The sequence below is a fragment of the Myotis davidii genome, unplaced genomic scaffold (genome assembly GCF_000327345.1).
Source record: "Myotis davidii unplaced genomic scaffold, ASM32734v1 scaffold108, whole genome shotgun sequence".
In the NCBI taxonomy this organism is placed as follows: Eukaryota; Metazoa; Chordata; class Mammalia; order Chiroptera; family Vespertilionidae; genus Myotis; species Myotis davidii.
In genome coordinates this window covers 95,604-101,276 of record NW_006299260.1, presented here as the reverse complement: position 1 = coordinate 101,276, position 5,673 = coordinate 95,604, and the positions used below count along the sequence as shown (strand labels likewise).

At 36.3% G+C, this 5,673-nt stretch overlaps 1 pseudogene; it reads left to right on the top strand.

Annotated features, from left to right (window-relative positions):
- Nucleotides 1–1,034: 1,034 nt before the first annotated feature.
- LOC102754299 lies at nucleotides 1,035–1,513 on the top strand (annotated as a pseudogene).
- The last annotated feature ends 4,160 nt before the right edge of the window (nucleotides 1,514–5,673 follow it).

Genomic DNA, 5,673 nt, shown 5'->3' with positions numbered 1-5,673 from the left:
TATATAATAAGTAGGTAAAAGCTGCATTACCTGGAACTTGTCAAGCTCATTTCTACCAAAAGGCCTATACTCTTGCTCTAATCTGAGCCTGGATTATCTGCCCCCAAAGTCCAATTACAGATTTCCTGACTTTCTTCAGCTCACTATTCAAATATCACCTTTCTAGTTGTTCATCAAGTCCTACCAAAAACATTCTCATCTACCTCACCCCTGAACTCTGTTTTCTCTACTTTGTTGCATTTTTTCACTTTATTGTTGACACTGTTACAGATGTTCCCATCCCCCCCACCCCAGTTTGCCCTTCTCCACCCAGTGCCAGACCCCCTTCCTTCTTGCCATCACCACACCGTTGTCTGTGTCTGTGGGTTATGCATATATGTTCTTCGGCTAATCCCTTCACCTTCTTTCATCAGTCTCCCTCTCCCGTCTGCCCTCTGACAACTGGCAGTATGTTCCATGTATCCATGCCTCTGTTTCTTTTTTGTCCATCAGTTTATTTTGTTCATTAGATCCCACAAATAAGTGAGATCATGTAGTATTTGTCTTCCCCTAACTGGCTATTTTACTTAGCATACTAATCTCCAGGTCTATCCATGCTGTCACAAAATGTAAGATTTCCTTCTTTTTTTATGGCCTTGTAGTATTACATTGCGTAAATGTACCACACTTTTGTTTTCTATCCACTCACTTGCTGATGGGCACTTAGGCTGTTTCAAAATCTTAGCTATTGTAAGTTGTGCTGCTATGAACATAGGAGTACATGTATGTTCCTTCTTATTGGTTCTTCTGATTTCTTGGGATATATTCCTTTTTTTTGGTTTACTTTGTTGTACAAAAGCTTATAGTTTGGACAGCTCCTATAAGCCAGCCTCCAGGGTATCCCGAGATCCCCTTTAATACCAAGCATCTGGGTCTGGGGGAGCCAGTGTGAGACGAAGAGTCAATCCTTCCCTGCCGCTGGGATAGTCAGGAGTTTTGGCTGGATCTTTGAGCACACACTGAGAGAGTGAGGAGCGAGATGCAAAGCGCAGACGATGGCACCAAAACAGATTAATAAGGAACTTAGTGATTTGGCCCATGACCCTCCCACACAATGTTCTGCAGGTCCAGTTGGGGAAGATGTTTCATTGGCAGGCCACAATCATGGGATCTAAGGATAGCCCATATTAAGGCAGTGTATTCTTGACAATTCATTATCCTACAGGCTACCCCTACAAACCACTTAAGGATGCATTTACATCAAGAATTTATTATCCAAATACTAACAGTAATGGCAGCATTTGTTTCAATATTCTAAGATCACAGTGGTCTCCTGCATTAACTATTTCTAAGGTTCCTTTATCCGTTTGTTCACTGCTATGTGATCCAAACCCAGATGACCCCCACTTGCATAGATCTATAAAACAGACAGAGATAAAATATCTTAGGAATGGACTCAGAAGTATGCCATCTGATGCTACCTTAAAGTCAGAATAACCTGCATTATAGCTGGAATAAACTTTAAATTACTGTTTTAAAAAAGCTTTTTAATGTGATGTGGTTTCATTTGTTCATTTTTTCCTTGCCCCGGGAAATATATCGGCAGAAATATTGCTCGGAGAGAAGTCTGAGATTCTACTGTCTATAGTTTCTTCTAGGATTTTATAGTTTTTCTACTTACATTTAATAAGTCTTTTATCCACTTTGAGTTTGTTCTTTTGTATGGTATAAGTTGGTGATCTAGTTTCTTTTGTGTATGTACCTGTCCAATTTTCCCAACACCGTTTATTGAAAAGACTTTGTTTCATTTTTATCTTAGGACTTTTTAGATTCCAAAATTGTATTATTTACTATTTTGTATACTTTTTTTGTTATTTATTGTCCTCACTAGAATATGAGCTCTGTAAAGGCATGAATTGTATTCTTAGTGCTTAGAATATTGTATGGTATATATTAGGTCTTCAATGAACATTGCAGTCATGAGCCGCTTTGTGACAGGAATATGTTCTGAGAAATGGTTGTTAGGCTATTTCATCATTGTTCAGACATTGTAGAGTACACTTACACAAGCCTAGATTGTGTAGCTGCACACTTAGGCTCTATAGTATATATCCTATTGCTCCTACACTACAACTCTGTACAGCATATTACTGTACTTTATACTATAGGAAGTTGTAGCACTATAGTATTTGTGTATCTAAACATATATAAACATAGAAAGAGTACAGTAAGAGATAGTATAAAAGATAATAAATGATATAGCTATAATAAATGATACAGGGCACTTACTATGAATGGAGCCTGCAGGACTGGAATTTGCCCTGGGGAAGTCAGTGAGTGAGTGCTGAGTGTGAAGGCAAAGAACATTGCTATCCACAACTGTAGACTTTATAAACATGCTATGATTAGGCTGCACTACATTTATTTTTAAAAATCTTTCTTCAATAATAAATTAATGTTAGCTTACTAAACCTTTTTCATTTAATAAATGTTTTAATATTTTAAAACGTTTGACTCTTATAATAACATTTAGTTAAAACACAAATACAGCTGTACAAAATATTTTTCTTTATATTTTTACATTATAACCTTTTTTCTATTTATCTATTGTTTAGTTCTCTATCTATCTATCATCTATCTATTTATTTTACCTTTTAAACTTCTTTCTTAAAAACTAAGACACAAACATACACCTTAGCTTAGGCCTATGCAGGGCCAAGCTCATCATTTTTACCGTCTTCCATTTCCACATCTTATCCCGTTGGAGGATCTTCAGGGGCAATAACATGCGTGGAGCTGTCATCTCCAATTACAACGATACCTTCTTCTGGAGTACCTCCTATTGGATCTGCCTAAGGTTTATCTTGAGGAGATGTCACTCTTTTTAGAAATATGTCCGTGCAGTTTTGCTAGGTTTGTTTCTTTTCTTTTTAATTGTAGATTCGCTTGTAAGCAGATAATGCACCAAGAACAGTCCCATTAGTGAGAAACTTTTGGTGCTGGAGTCCATGTTTTCAAACTTTTTATGGAGCTTGTTTATGTCTGCAAAAGTGTCTGATAAACTCTTTACTATGAAAGTTCATATACTTTTATATGACTGGCAGCACAATAGGGGTTTTTGTTGTTGTTGTTGTTTTGTGTTTTTATTTACACCAGCATTATGTTATGATATTGCAATGGCTAGAATGTCACTAGGTAATAGGATTTTTCAGCTCTATTATAATATCATAGGAGCACTGTCATATATGTGGTCCATCATTAACTAAAACATCATTATGCAGCACACGACTATAGTTAAATATCTGAGTGAATCAATATATTTTGAGAAGAAGGCATTAATTATGACTGACGGGACTAGGGAGACATAGTAGGTGGCATTTGAGCTCCAATTTACAGATGAAATATTAACAAGTGAAAGTGGGGCAGGAAAATTCAGATAAAAGCATGAAAAAGAAAGACCAGTGGGGAGAAAAATACAGAACCTTTTTGAGTGAATAGATTCCATGTATATGGCATAGAATGCTTATACTAAAACCTCAGGTTGAGAGAATGGCTTGAAGTATGATTTATGTGTTCCTGGTATGTTCTGCTTAGGTAGACAATAATGTCAAAGAAGTGACATAAAGGATGTCTTTTTAAAAAAATAAGCCGGTTGCTGTAAATAAGAACAGGAAAACCTAGAGGTCTCATGGTCAGGCAAGATTGGCCTTAAATTGAAAGAAGTTAAACAGACCATCAAAACTTCATTATACTCTTGCTTCAAGATAAAGGCCTCTAGCAAACCAATTCTCTTTTTGTTTTGGAAAGTGAGGTTAAATAATCATTATGAGAGTAGAGTAGATACAAGAAGTAAAGACTATCTGGTTAAAGGTGAATACTCTAGGCTCAAATTCAGTTGAGTTTGGACAACTAACTTGCCAGAAATTCTTAATCTCATATACATTTATTAAAACCTTACACATTTTTAGGGACACAGACTTCTTCCCAGAAGGAGGGTGTAAATCCTATGATACACATTCTTCCCCAGATCAAGTTAAGGATAATTTTTTCTTGACAGAAGTGAGGAACAGGCAGCTGCCCACTAAGGCATGTTTAGACTGCAAAAAGCTGACTGTCCGCATGGATTAACAATTGGGCATAATCTAGAATCTGTCCTTCAGTTCTTTTAAAGACCATATTTTGTATCACATTAAAAAAAATATTTGTCTCTCAGGTATGGACTTTCTTACATTAAATTAAGAGGCCAGATTCTTAATTTATTTGGCCAGCGCATTCTACCCTAGAAAGCATGCCACTGAGAAGTCAAATAATAATTCTAAATTTTTAAATTAGATAAAAGCTCATTAACGCATCATAATACAATGATACTATAATCTTTGGGGTTATCTTTTCTATTGGGCATTCAAAAGTCATTGAATCTTATCCATTTTCTTAATTATGGCAAGTACTGGTTTGGGGTTGATGACATTATTAGAAATTCACACAATCAAAAAGGATGACAACTTTGCTATTTCACCTTCTTATGGACTCAAACCTTTATAGAGGAAAGTACTTACAAGAAGTGGTCATGATTAACTTTTAGTTGCCTGGTAGTTTAACAGGCAGGCAATTCAGTCTATTTTAGTTGAATTAGCATACCAATCAAGAAGACAGGGTGCTCACAAGCATCAAATCCTGCCTTCTAGCAAGGTGTAGGAGATAGGATTATAAAGAGGAAGGGGCTGGGGTGAAGAATGTAGCTACCAGCAAGCCTGGGAGTCCGAAGACGTCAGCTATTGTAATTAGTCATCAGGCATTGAGATGATGTTGCTGAGATGATGTTTTGATGTTTGTGGGTTGGTCTGACCTGCTTGTCAGTTCTGCTTGCTGGATTCACAGCTGAGTTACTTCCTCAATCGCTTCACACATAGGCCTTGAAAAGGAAACTTTAAGAAAAACTTAACCCCCTATTCACATAAGTATATGTGTTCTAAGATTTAAAATAATATGATTACTTTTTTGATTAATTCAGGTGCTCTATCTATCAGGTTATAAGCCCCTCCTAAGTTTTCCCCTCTGATTAGATAAATTGGTTGATGTCTATCACCCTTGTCCTATAGCAGTAAATTCCTTTATAAAGAAAGCTTTCCCTTATAATAGACTGGAAATTCTGTATTAATTTACTTTAGATTCATTTATCTAATTAGATTTATTATCCAGTATACCTATAATTTCCTTTTAAGATTTCTCTTTATAACCCTTCTATAACTTACATTCTTACAACTTTCACAATTATTCTTAAGTATTCCTACTCTAATATCCTTTCTTCCTGTTATAACATTTTCTTTATATTCCTTCTCACCTTTTTTTTCCCCTCAACTCTACTTCTTCACAGACCCTCTGCAACTTACTTACCTAGTCCCTTTCTTTCAGTTTGTTAATTTACTTCCTTTTTCCTTTAGCTCTATGCCTTCTATTATACTAAAACTATAAATTTTTCCTAATTAGTTAGAATTAAAGGTCAGTTCTACACAGGCTCCTCCATTGCCAGCTTCAGAGCAGTTGGAGTGGAGTGAGGTTTCAAGGTTCCATCTATTACTCCTTCAGTTGGCCCATTGTCCTTGCTCGCTTATGTCTGTTTAATTGCCTACTACATCCCCCTCAAGGATTCTGGCTCTGAATTCTTTCAGGGAAAGGGGACACAGGGTCTCTTCT